This window comes from Ascidia mentula, chromosome 5 (genome assembly GCF_947561715.1).
Source record: "Ascidia mentula chromosome 5, kaAscMent1.1, whole genome shotgun sequence".
NCBI lineage: Eukaryota > Metazoa > Chordata > Ascidiacea > Phlebobranchia > Ascidiidae > Ascidia > Ascidia mentula.
This window is the reverse complement of record NC_138570.1, coordinates 20103778-20117939: the sequence shown is the minus strand read 5'-3', so window position 1 is coordinate 20117939 and position 14162 is coordinate 20103778. Positions and strand designations below refer to the sequence as shown.

Genomic DNA, 14162 nt, shown 5'->3' with positions numbered 1-14162 from the left:
TGATGCGCAAACGTTTTACTTGCAAGAGCAATTTTATTCTAAATCGTCGCTTGCAGTGGAACCAACAAAAGCAATAGAAACAGGTCATTTTTCATAAGAGAACAACTCCACATTCAGGTCAATATCTTACATGACGACTTGACAGAAGATAATATTTTGAAGGAAATGTCAAGAAGCCTTTATGTGAGAAAGATTCTCTGGCTTTAATAATTTTTAACGTGACCAACGGCTGGCATTGGAATTTACGTTTCAAAGTTGCCCGAATGCAGAAAGACCGAAATTGCAGTCGCGTGTCAGACAAAATGACGTAACAATATGTGCGCTGAAGCCTGGGGGCAGAAAGTTTCACATTTCGGCTCTGATTTTATTTTATTTACAATATTTTGCTCCGATCGAACTTTTCAGGCGACTTTATTAAAACAAAATTCTCGACTTCTCACACACTTAACTCAATGTTATTTAAATCCCTGGGTGCGGTCTGGTTTCGATCAGTTAAGAATTTAATACCAGGAGGGTAAGATTAAACAGAACTCTTTATATCAAGGTTATTTTTGCAATAAATTTGTCATTATTAAAGTTACACATTTTTTACAGACATGTGGTTGAAAAGTGTTTGCAAAACGACATTCGTTTGCAATGTTTCCTGTTATTCGTTTACATTCAGAATATCAGACACATTCAACTATTATTCTGGGTTCAACTATCCCGAATTTTATAAATAGGTGTTTTCAAAGAAGCGTTGGCAAATTGTCAATTTCAAGTTTTTGTGGCAAACGCTACTTTTAGCAATCGCGACACGCAGCACCAAGCGCTTACTTCATCTTCTAATCTCGTCTCCCATCAAACAACCTCAGATTAATCTTGTACCAGGTACTGCATGACATCATAACACTGCAATCACAGACACGCAGTAAACACGGTAAGGTGATTGAACGTGCGTGCAAAGCCCAGCAATGTTTATTGCTACCGGGTTTCAGGACGCTATATATAGATAATTACAACGTTGATCACAAACAAAGGAGAGTTTGTTCATCGTATGCATGTTCTCACTTTTATTTCGGGATCAAACATCACAGAGTTGTAATTCATGTATTAAATTTTCTATGATATCTGCATTCACCACAGTGGAGAAGATGACGCGCAACGTTTTGCTTGTGGCTCACATCCACTTAGATCAGAGACGCACAAACTTTTTGTTAATGCCGGCCGCATTGCGCAAACTTTATTTCACCAACGGCCACCAGTGAGTCCATACTGATAATTTCGCATTATTCTATGCCTAAAATTGTTATGAAGTTAAAAATTTTTCTTATTCTGAGTATACTCAGAATTATGAGAAAACCCGTGAGTTTTGTTTTCTTATTCTGTTTTAAAACAAAGACTGGCCAATTTCATAAGCCAGAAAAATTTTTAACAATGTATGGCGTCAATACAAAAGTACTTTCACGCATGTGTACGGCTGCATGAATTAGCATCCACGGCCACATGAGGCCGTGCCGCGGCAAGTTGTGCACCCTAGACTTAAATAGATTGTACCACAAATAATACAAAATCCAGACGGAAGCGTGAATTGTGGCTGAAGAAACAAAGGTATTAACCAAAGCATGGACAATTATAAGGCATTAATTTTAACCAAAGACAAAAAGCATGATAATTACAAGGCCACAAACGTTTCGCATTGGAATTTAGGTTTCAAAGTTGCCCGAATGCAGCAAACAAATTTCAAGGCGCGAGTCAGACAAAAGGACGTAAGAATCTGCATTGAAGCCTGAGGCAGAATGTTGAAATTTGAAGTTTTTTAACACAAACCTTGTGACTTCTCACACGCTTAAATCAATAATCCACAACCCCAGGGTGCCCCCGGTTCCGATCAGTTAAGCATTTATTACTGGGATGTAAATATTAAACATGAATTTTTGATCCTTTGATATTAGTTTTATGGACACTTGATAATATCGAATTTTCCCAATTATTTAATTACGTTATGATGAATTGCACTCTTCAATCGCTGCATTTTTATTTCTAATTTGTTCTCCAATTTTGCGATACATAAATCTAATATAACTTGAGTAGAATTTGATTGGGAAATCATAATTGTTCAGTACATTTGACATAAAGTCGCACATGGGTGCTTATGTTGTTCCTTTACCTGAGTTTAATTGAAAACCTGATGCAGAGAATTATACTAAATACGTTTTTATTACTTCATTAAAACTACTTTGATATCAAGTTAGTCAAATAATTAGACACACGCATTAACTACTACACTTTCGGTATACAAGTACAGAGTTAACACACAAAGCAAAGAGTATTATGTCAGGTAGTAGAGGCTGAGCCTGATATAAAAGCACACTTTATATACTAGTGAGAGGGGTGACGATTTAGAGGTTCTGAAAAAAAAGATTGTTCACAGCAAGCATTTAACAGAAGACAATCAGTTACTGGAAAACCGGGTTAAACTTTACACAGGAAAACTGGCGCCATGGAGACGACCAACAAACAATCACCAGCAAATTAAAAGGCAACGTTATCCTGGTTGCTACGTAGTTACGTCACGGGCTTTTCAAGTGTGGTCGGACTGATCGAAAACTATTTTACTATTTTAGTCAAAATATGCGAGTCCTTGTTACGTTTTTATTCTTCTTGGCACGTTGACATTTATTAACTGTGGTCGAGCTTTCCTCTGGTGAGTAGCAACCCACGCCAACAGGATAAATTGCTTGTCCAGAAACAAAACAATTGTTGTCACGATCTTTGGCAATTTTCTTGAAACCCAAATCATTTTCACCAACTCCCCAACTGAGCAAATATTGTCAATTTGAGAAATTTGAAATTATTTTTAAGAAGTTTAAAGACTTTACCAACAAGGATATATCTTATTTAAGGTATAATTGTACACGATAAAAACGATAAACACTTTGCTGATTTGTTGTAGTTTAGTTTTGTTCCACATTGGTAACTAATGGTTTATAACATGTTGTCTTATGGCGTTTACACAAAAATATGATGGTATACCTGTTCTTGATAATCCAATACTTGTCTTCGCCACGTGGTTTGCTCTGATCTTTTCCATAACCAACAACCAACACTGTGTGACGTAACGCGTTTTCGTTCGTTGGATTTAAACCTTTTTCCCAATCAGGATCATAAAATATATCTGAAAGTTCATTACACTGATATGATATTTAATATTTGCTCGCAAAATGGCAAATTTATTTACAGTTAAGTTATAAGAAGTTGTTTTCAAAAAGTTACCTTCATAGTTTGTGTGAGCATGGAATTTGAATTTATTTGAAGCAACCAAACTGACAGCAACCGGCCCAACTTTCGCCACCACATTTTCAAGTTCTTTTTCACATCCTTTGATTTTCTTAAATCCTAGTAACAAATTTTAACCCTTACAAACCTTCAGTGAATCAGCAAACTACTACACACTTAAACAACTGAATGCTGGTTGCGAGGAGACTGGGTGTGTTTAGTTTCATTGGATTGTAACGGTTACATTTTGCATAGTAGTTGAGGCGTAACTTGAAACGTACAGTCTATGTTTCGCGTTAAGGGAAGGTTCCGCTTAGGACACAAAATTCTTTTTTATTTCTGTTTTGAAAATGTATTGATATTGAAAAAAAAAAACAGATGAAATTATGGCCTTACAAAAATCCCAAAATTTTTATGGCGTCAGAAAACGGCCCCTGAAGCACAACCTTTTCTGATCATCAAAAAAACACTGACGTCATTATTTTAACAAATTGGGAAATCCCCTATCTGTCCAGTGCCAAGTGACGTTTTTAGGAAAAAATGGAAACTCAGAAAAACAAATGAATGATGACTTTTCAGCTAAGCGTCGCAGAGAGTTCACCAGCGGAGTTTAATTCCAATGCTGTGAAAGCTTTTGTGTATTACCTGACCTGCGAAAGTTTGTTTTCACGTTAATTTTAAATTTATATCAAGATTTATCATCATGTTTTTGTGTGGTCTGTTTAAGAATTAGTTGTTGGATAGGTAAGCCCCCAGATTGGTTGTTTCTGACAAATTCTTGCAGGCAGTTTTTGCATTTGGCAGTATTTCATATTTGACCACTTTTTCGATCACTTTACTTATATTTTTGTTTGACACTGTAATTATTACGAACAACTCTGCAACTTCTACTTGCTTTCCATAGTTGTCTGTAATGCACTAACATACGAAAAAAACGTTGCGATCGTCTGCACAATTAACGATCGCCAAAAACAAAATCCGCGCAAAAAAACAAACTTTCCAATCCGGGATCCATTCATGAATTAATTGCTGTGGTTTGTCTTTTTTATATTTTTTCTCTCAACCCCGTTGTAAAAGGTTATAAATTTTAATACAAAACCGATGGAGCATTTTTTGTCAACAAGATTTTGTAGGAATTTCTTAAATACGTGGGACAAAACTTTCTATGCATCCACGTCAGGTGGTTATACTTGGTACAGTGACAAGCACCTCAATATCATTCCATGTAAATGGACAACTGTATACAGGTTTGTTGAAGCTTATATGCAAAAATCTTCTGCATTTCTTTTTTTAGCTTTTTAATGCATTTTAATTTAGTTAATTTTAGTTGTTGGCAACAGATAACACAAAAAATGCGGACATGTTTGTTAAAGATTGAAGTATAAATTATTAGTTGTTGTAAACCTGTTTGCTTTGTTCAGTTGATGATGTGGATCCGATGATGAGCCTGAACTCATGGCTCCGATCACAACCAGGACTCACTGGAACAAAAGTGATGTGTTATGAGGGTGGATGTGGATGTTGCGTGGTTGCCATGGAGAAAACTCCTGGAAAGATAGAAGCTGTAAACTCGGTGAATTTTAAAAGTTAAACTCTATGTTTTGGTTTGTTGTTTAATCATAACTGATATGCAGATGCTTTCTATTCAATAACTAATTTTACTGTGTTTGACATAAAAATGCATATTAAAAAAAAATTATGTATTGACAAACATATTAAGTGCCTCAGCCTGCTTGCTTCAGTGGACGGGTGCAGAGTAACAACTGTGGAAGGACTTCGGTCATGAAGAGATGACTACAATGCAATACAAACTCGTGTAGCTGAGTTCGATGGTTCACAGTGTGGTTATTACACTCCTGGTTTCGTTATGAATATGTACAGGTTCGCTTATAAATTAGAATACTCAGGAAATTTGTGGTGGGTTATTCAGAGTATGCTTTTCTGGCCTTTCAAACACAACTGTGCTTATTATATTAAATCATTGCAGTATATGCATGTTTATATGTAGTTGCCAATAAAACCATAAAGTAACCCTCTTGTCTTTTTAGCCTTTTATCAGAAGATCCAACTCCAACCGAGCAGAAAGTTGAAGATTTTGAAGACAGTTTTTCTTTCTTAGGATCTTGAAAAGGATTTATGTCATTTAAAATGCAAGTAACAAAAGTTGGTGCAACAAAAAGCAACCAGGCTTGAATTATTTAATGGTGGAAGTTCATGGATCCGACCAACTTCGTTTAATGATTTAGTTGCAGTTCTCGAATCCCAACCGACTGCTCAAATAGTTTGTGGAAACACTGCTTCTGGTAAGTCTAACAAGACAAATTTCTGTTTTTTTGTTTGTGATTTGATGATGATCCATGGGAAAATACTTGAACCTATGGTTTGTGTTAAAATGAAGGCAAAAAAATGAGGTACAATAAGTTTGGGGTGAAAACAAAGCTGTGATAATGATTAAAGTAATTGTGGTTATAATTCAACTTGCATTTACAATGTCAGAAGTTGACCCAAACTTTGATTTGTTTGTGGTAAGAATTGCTCACCCTATAGCCCTGAGTATTCAGGCAAATGTTTGTTTGAACAACAAACATCAACAAGTTTATATTGTAACATGTTGCTAGTCATCACCCAATAAAATCATATAGTTGACATAATTCACTAAACCTAATATTTGACATGATCAACATTCCTGGTCATCAACATGTTAGTCCTAACACATAATTAGCTGATGAAAACTAATGGAGCAGTTGTAGCTTGGGATTTAAACAATCCTGGTCGTGAGAAAAAACTCGCTATATTGTCTGAACATCGTCGCACGGTCACAAAAGTTTCACAACTCTGATGGAAATCTTTTGCTAAGTGGATCACAGTGTTTTATATATGGGTGGTTTTTAAATAAAAATGATTTTCTTATATAGATGGGACCTGCCAAGACCGTTAGACAAGTTTGTTTAAATTTGCATTGGCATATGACACAAGCCTTTTTCGCAATCAGCAAATCTTGTTCGTTAAAGTTTATTTTCGTGCTCAATGTAACTTGTAACACTTCTTACAGGAGCAGAGCATGTACATTTTTCTGTAAGAAAATATATGCATCACAAGTGATATTTTGCTTTTGGCTGCATACAAGTCAAAGCAGAATGTAAAGTTTATAAAAATATATTTTATGTGTTTATTCAAATCACAAGCTTAGAAGCCATATTGTATCATTTGTTTTTTAAAGGACGGAACGATGAAGCTGTTTGATTTGAGGAGAAGGGAAAGTACCTACACGTTTCAAAGCAAAGCTGATGGCGTGAGAAGTGTTCAGTTCAATCCTCATGAATATTTTATTTTTGCTGCTAGCTTCGATAATGGTTATGTACAAGTAAGTTTTAGGGGTGTGCTAATTTACATAAAAATACCTGCAGCCAATTTTCGACTGAATCTGGATATTTAATGCTGTTGTGTTGTGAACATGTTATCATGGAAATATAATAAAATAATCATGCCAGAAACACATGGATGTCATAGAATAAATAAAACAACTCAAACCGACTCAAGGAATCTCACATTAAATTAATTTTTGTTAAAATCACCTCACTGTTATATTCTAACACAGCTTGGTCCAACTACAGGCCCGCGGGCCAATTTTGGCCCGTGATCTAATTTTCGTTTGCCCGAGAATTGTAACCTGACTTGAAACACAACTTTGTGCGACTGTCTTTGCATGGCCACAACCAAATTCCTGTTTACACGACCCCTTTCGTTAAAAGAAGCTGCTCGACCACAAATCGCATTTATTAAAAATTGAGTTGTGCTATTTGTGTAATAGCAATTTCGATCCGTAATTTCGTATGTACAATGGCCCGCGGGATAAAGTAACGGTTTGTTATGGCCTGCGACGAAATTTAGTTGGACCACACTGTTCTAACATATAAAACCAATTCAAAATGTAAGTTTTTCTGAAATATTTGGTCTGTCCTTTTGGTAAATATAAATGCAGTGAAACAGTAAACCAGTGCTTGTGATACTAAAAATGTTCTCAGTTTAAATGCAAACTCAGCATTTTAGTATGAGCAAGTTAGAATATTGCACCAAAAGTTTTCATGTTAATTTTTGTTGTTGTTGTTACTAGATATGGGATTACAGGCGACCTACAGGTTACGTTCACCAGTTTATCGCACACAAGGGATCTGTGTATACTCTCGACTGGCACCCGGAACCAGATCATAAAATGACTCTTGCCACTGGAGGGCGTGATAACATGGTTAAGGTGAGTGATTGTAATAACACGAATAATTTTTTAACTCTTTTTTGCACTGGAGGGCGTGTAAAAGGTGCTTTTCGTGTCATTGCTGGTAACGGATCTAATCATTGTCCGTGTTAAATATTGTTTTCCAATGTTTCCACTTGTCACATTCCAGGTTTGGTCGATTGAGAACAACAGGGAGAAAGAAATAAACAATGTTCCAACTATGTCGTCCGTAGCTTCGGTTAAATGGAGACCCCACTATCCAGAGCAACTTGCTACTATATCTATGATGCTTGAATTCAGCGTGAACATTTGGCATCTGCATAGGAAATATGTCCCATTTGCTCATTTCCAGGTATGAATTATAATTGTTGTTGTATCAAACAACCATTTGTTTTTTGATTCATTTTCTTTTTTTAAACAATGAACTAAACATATTTCAAGGATCACACAGACAGCCCCTCTGGAATAGTTTGGAAAAAGTCAGATCCAAATTTTATTTTGTCATGTTCGAAAGATGGCCGTCTCATGATGCATTCATTACTTGATGCTTCTTGTCCAGCTAAGCAGGCCATGAGTAGTGGACTTGCCATCAGCTCATGTGGTCATATGGTCCTTGCAAGTCAAGCCACAGCATTAACACCAAGGGTACAGAGTCCTACTGGTTGAACTTCATTCCTACCAATAATATTTGGATGGAAGACTGGATCAAAAGACGTGATTGGTTTTGAGAGTTTGAATATTTCCAGTCCTTCTTCGCCAGTTGCATTTCAAAGACAAAACAACTTTCTTAATTCCAGATCAAAGTTAAGAATATTTTCAAGCACCAAGTCTGATTTAAAACCAAGTTCTGACTTTGATGATTATCCAATTATGACGGACTCTGTTGTAGAGCAATTAACTCTTAACCAATTTAGGTTTGTTGCGAAAAACTATGTTTTAGATGGAAATGGGGCAAAAATGACATTCGAAGAGCTTTGCTCGCACAACTCTGATGTTGCTTTGAAAGGTGGATTCTGTAATGTTGCTCGGACTTGGAAATTGATTGGAGTTTTTTTCAACAAAGAGATTCATTTGAACAAATCACAACCTGAAGTTTCAGAAAAGCTGGAAAAAGCAGAGGCAAAAAACAAAAGGCACTCACTCACTGTGAAAAAGGTGAGGTGGTTTTAGTGACACAATATCTGCTACTGAATAAACAATTGTTGCAGATCTTCACCTTATAAATAGTTGCGAAATGCATGGTATGCAGACAGTTGTAGGAATAGATATAATTATGCCATGTTTTTTTAGGGGTGGAATCGAAGAATTCTTGTGACCATGGTTTGATGTTTAAAAGACAAAATGATTTTCTAACAGTATACCAGCATTTGTTCATAACATGGCTAATATTGATTATCACTAGTCGTTGGATATGTATGTTAACAAGATTGCTTCTACACACAATAACTGGTTTGTGTTTGTTGTAGGATGAACTGCATGGTTCGCATGCATTGAATGGTTCAGCAAACCATGGTGGGAAGCTGATCAACGTTCTGATGATGGAAGACTTGAGGTAGAAGATTATCTCACTGATATTGCTCGAGGACGACAATCAGAACCTGATCTCTACATGACAGATGATGACCCTTGGGTAGTTTAGAGATATTATTCTTAAATATAAAATCATGCAAAGTTTGTTGCAACACAATTGTGCATAAACTGATAAAAGAATATATTGTCATGCCTTCCTGTTGCTGTATCCACAACCAAATTAATGGTGTTACAATTAAACACCAAGATGTCTAAAATTGATGTAGTAGAAATTATAATCTGTAATCTAGTTTAATGATTTAGGTTTGGTTATGGTGGAATAACATCAGAAGCTGAGTTTTTGTCTGAGCACGAATATCTCGTTCCAACTGAAGCGTTCCAACAGAGAGAGGTGTGATCAATATATATAGATAGATAGGCCACAGTGTTTTGTGTTGCTAAACATATGGTTGCTGTGAACATAATTGTAAGTTTACACCACACCCTAATTAATGAAAGATGTAAGAAACAATCTCCTGTCTTTTTCAGGACATCGAACTGGACGCGATATCAAAGTTTGGTCGAATAGATGCACCTTCTGGAATGAACATTGAAAATGAATCTGAAAAACGAATCCTGACTGCTCACGGTGGGAGGTGGCATGAGAAGGTCGTTACCAAGGAGATGAATTCTTCTTCCTCAACATCTCCTGCTGATGAGGAGCTTAACATCTCAGATGGAGTCATCAGTGTGTGTCCCACTCTCTGGCCGGCTCCACTCGATTCAATTAAAGAAGAGATTGCCTGTCAGCAATTAGAGTGAGTTTGTGCAGTTCAAAGCATTCCGGCAAAACTTCGCATTTTTAAAATTGACAAAGAAATACAGCAATTCATTAACAGCATATTTTGAAACAACCGAACTAACACTTACCAGACAATGAGATAAAATAATCTGCCAACTGCTTCTACGTAGGTAAAAAGTCTTTACAAGAATGTTCTTTACTCTAATGTTGCCATCCACAACACACATAACCTTCAGTCATGTTTATTCACTCAAAATTAGTTGTGGAGTTGAATTTCTTTTTCTATTTTTTCACAAAACTCTAACAGTTTTCAGTTTGCTGCATGCGTTGTATTCAATGTATTTGTAGATTTTTTGCTGAAATGAATGATGTGCAAAGTCCAGTATGCATGTCGCTTGCAATGTCATCCTATCCATCCACATATAACCTTCCTATTGATGTTGAAACAGTCCATCATTGGCAAAACTCCTACCTTGATTTGTTGTCTAAGAACAGGTTATGGATACAACATGCTCAGGTGAAGTAACTACTATATGATAAGCAAAGTGGAGCCAATAATATGAATTGTGTAAGCTGCAAACAGATGGCCACTGTTTCTTTTTTATTTTATGTGATGCCAATATCAGTACAATTACTTTTAGTTTAAAACTGGCACCATAACATGAACAGGTCAAAGTATTTTTCGCATTTGTTGATAAACGTAATTTTCGTCCAGGTTGTAAAACTGAGCCGAGTTACTGCAATCCAATCTCCATCCTCATCAACTTTCACCCTGGGATACCCAGTCTGCCAACGACGAATGCCCCAGAGTAACCCCTGGTCATGTGACCGACGCATTGATGCGGAACATAAAAACAAACCAGTCACGTGTTTCTACTGTCAACTTCAAGTGCGCGGACTCTATATATTGTCAGGGCTGTAGCTTCGGGGGACATTCCAACTGTGTGGCAACTTGGATAAAACAGTGTCAGAAAAACGATATTTCTATAACATGCAGATATCACTGTCTGTAATATCAATAAAAATGAACGCAAGCTGATGTCTTGACTCGACCGCAGGCAAATACATGTTTGTTTATGGTTGTACGAATTACTAACACAGGAACTAGTGTAGGAGTTATTTAAAACGTATACACAAAATAATAACACTGCCGTATATCTGACTCCTGATCAAAAGGCTACCCTCTAACCCAAAGTCAATCTGTCAGCTTAATACATAAATAACAGTCGCACCAGTATTACAATAAAACGTTACAACGCGTACTAAAGTCTATGTCTGTTTTTAACCCCGAGTTGAATTATAGACTGTTAGAAAACCAGACTCGAATGCGTGAAGGAATAACTTTCACTGACTTAATAACTCTTTTAGTGACTCTCTTAATTACTCTGAATGACACTTCGAATGGCTTTGTCTTTTTTCCCAAAGATATGTGGCTTACATAATAAATGCATACAGGGTCGTTTGAGTTCGGATTAATCCGTGACTCATTTGAAAAGACAGCTTGTTGCTGGAAGTTGTCACGGAATAGGTCGGCCGGATATTTAGTTGTCTTCCGTGCAAACGAATGAATAGCACGCTCGCCGTATGGGTATAAATGGGTTCGTATCTTGACTAGTATCCGACGTTAATAAAAACACAGTTGATGCCACGAAACACCGCATAACACACGAGAAATATGACGTCGGAAACACTAGACAGGATTGCTCTACTGTGAAAACCCGTACTTGGCAACCTCATCTGCAATAGCCAACCTTCACATATGATATCGCGATACATTTCTGCGTGGTATGGTTAGTGATGTATATGTGTAGATCGTTAGTAAAGTTGTGTGCTGACTCACCAGTGTATCTTGACCATTATAAACTACTTTCAAATCTCTGAAATCGCGTAGCTCATTTGGTTGAGCGTTGGGTCTGGTTAGCCCAAAGCCTTTAGTTTAAAACTTGCCAGCAGGTGGGGTGATTTTACATATCTCGCTTCGACTAGTCGGAAAAAAGTAATAGATACTCTACCCGCCTCACGAACGGTCGATTTCTTTGGTTCATGTGTGGCGTGGTTAAACCAGCGCTTTAGACATGTTTGTTGAAAGTATCGTTCCTTTCGAACTAAAATATTTATTAAGGCATTGCACAGATGTATTTTAAAAACAAACGAAACATCTTACATAAACGAAACGTTTCTTTTTACGTAACAAGGTTTGTGCTATAATGAACCTAATATTGGAGTTGTTCTATTATAAACCTAATTCTTTAATTTGTACAAATATATTGCTTGGTCAAATATATTGCTTGGTCGAATATATTGCTTCGTCGAAAAACGCAAATTCAAGCAACTGCGCAAGAGCCGGGGAAATCCCCATTGTCTGTTCTGGAATATCTACCGAAAGTAGCCTAGTTCCAGACGTCTTACTGCCCTCTAGTTGCGATTCCAGTGAACTAAATTACATAGGATGCAGTAAATTACGTGTTCCCAATAATTGAATCACTCGAGTTGGAAATTTAATTTTGTTTTTTAAAAAAATAATTTTGACGAAATGGCAGTAAGTTAGTTGGAAATCGTACCACATTCGCGGCATCAATTGGTTACAAACACATTTTAATTAAAACATTTAAATTAAAAGTGTAAAACTTTGTTTCTAAAACGCATATTCCGCATCTGCCTGGTGTTCAATCCTAAATTTATTTCTATTTTTTTAAAAACTCCTACCGGCATCGTTAAAGTTCTGGTCTTGCTGCTGAAGAAAAAATGGCGGAAGTTTTGTTTTTGTTAAATTGATTTTATTTTTGAGGAATCACGAAAACACAAATAATTATTAGGAACATGAGGTAGTTTTTGTGTTGAGCTTCTGCTTCAATCCGAACCACTGGAGTCAGGATCACTCGAATCCGAACCACTGAAGTCAGAATCATCCAAACCCAAAACTTCCGGCTGAAAAGTCACAAAAGTTTTGATTTTAATAAAATTTACAAATAAATCTTTTAAATTAAATCCTCACAGGATCTTCCATATTCTCAAGTGCGTCCTCCACCATCTTAATAGAATCCCGAACCAATTCGCAGTCCTCCAGACCCAACACCCTCCCAACTTTCGGTAAAATCCCACAAATTTTTTCCCCATCTTCTCTTCGATGAAAGTCGTTTCCATCCAGGTAGAGAACTTCCAACTATTTAAAATATAAATAGTGTTTGTAGGAAATGTTTTGATGCTCTTTAAACCAGGATTAAACAAATATTAAAACCGGAAAAGAACAAAAAGTACACAAACAAAATTATTCCCTAAACTACAATAAAAATAATTTATGTCAATTTTCTTTAATTCGATAACTTTGGTAAAAAATGCTTTTATTTTAATAAAAACTTCATCAGAAAACGAACAAAAACCGAACAAACCCCGTATTCCATTCTTTTTATTGCTTCACAAATAATCGTTAAATCTTCGGAGTTCAGGTCGCATTGAATCATCGCCAGGCTGAAATCGTTTCTTGTAACTTTTGGTAAAAATTCCGACAAAACCTCAACGATTGAGTGAAGTCGGGTTCGGGGAAAACCCAACTCCTGAGGACAAAACCCGGCGAGTTTTTCTAGATGGCATTTTTGGATTTCCTTTAAATCCAGAAATAAATCTGAAACAAAACAGGAACAAGTTTATTAAAAAGTAGATGTCTCATTTCCAGTTTTAATAAAATCATTTAAAATAAAACTTACTTTATTCTTGCACAGAATTCTCCACGTTTAAGTCGGATTTAATCAACACAAGAACCAACAAATCAATCCAATATAAAACGCTTAAATTATCAGAAAACATTAGGACAGAAATAAACACGACTTTCCTTTACAAGATTTTATCACAACTGAAAAAAACTGCACTGAGTGTTCGGTTCAAACAATGGCTGTGTGACGTAACAAACCCACCCATTGTTACATAAATAAATGTAATGTTTGCAAACACGCATTAAACTGTTGGCATTTATATCATTTACTCACTCAGTGGTTCGTCTAGCTCGTGTTCAAATTGGAGATATCCTGAAAGCGCATCCAATAATTTCGCACTTTTGTCTGGAAAACAAGAAAGACCAACATTTGCAATGAAAATTTTAAAAATGTATTTGGTTGGACGAATTATTTGCACTCATTACTTTTTACAAACACAGCCATTATTTGTAGAAGCTTTGCGTTACCATGTGCAGTGTTAAAAAACGCTTTGCAACTAACCGCAGTGCTGAGAAATTGTTGAATTTAAATATGTTAATTAAAATAGCATACGCGACTGCATGTTTTTGTAATTTTATGGATGCAAGGCAATGACCGATACATGCGAATAACAAAAAGCAGATTTCATTGGTTTACTCCAACTTGTAGC

General features: G+C 36.2%; 1 pseudogene; it reads left to right on the top strand.

The window, feature by feature from the left end:
* The window catches only part of LOC145903179 (GATOR2 complex protein WDR24-like), a 32996-nt pseudogene extending 22271 nt beyond the window's left edge, over positions 1–10725 (top strand).
* Positions 10726–14162: the final 3437 nt, after the last annotated feature.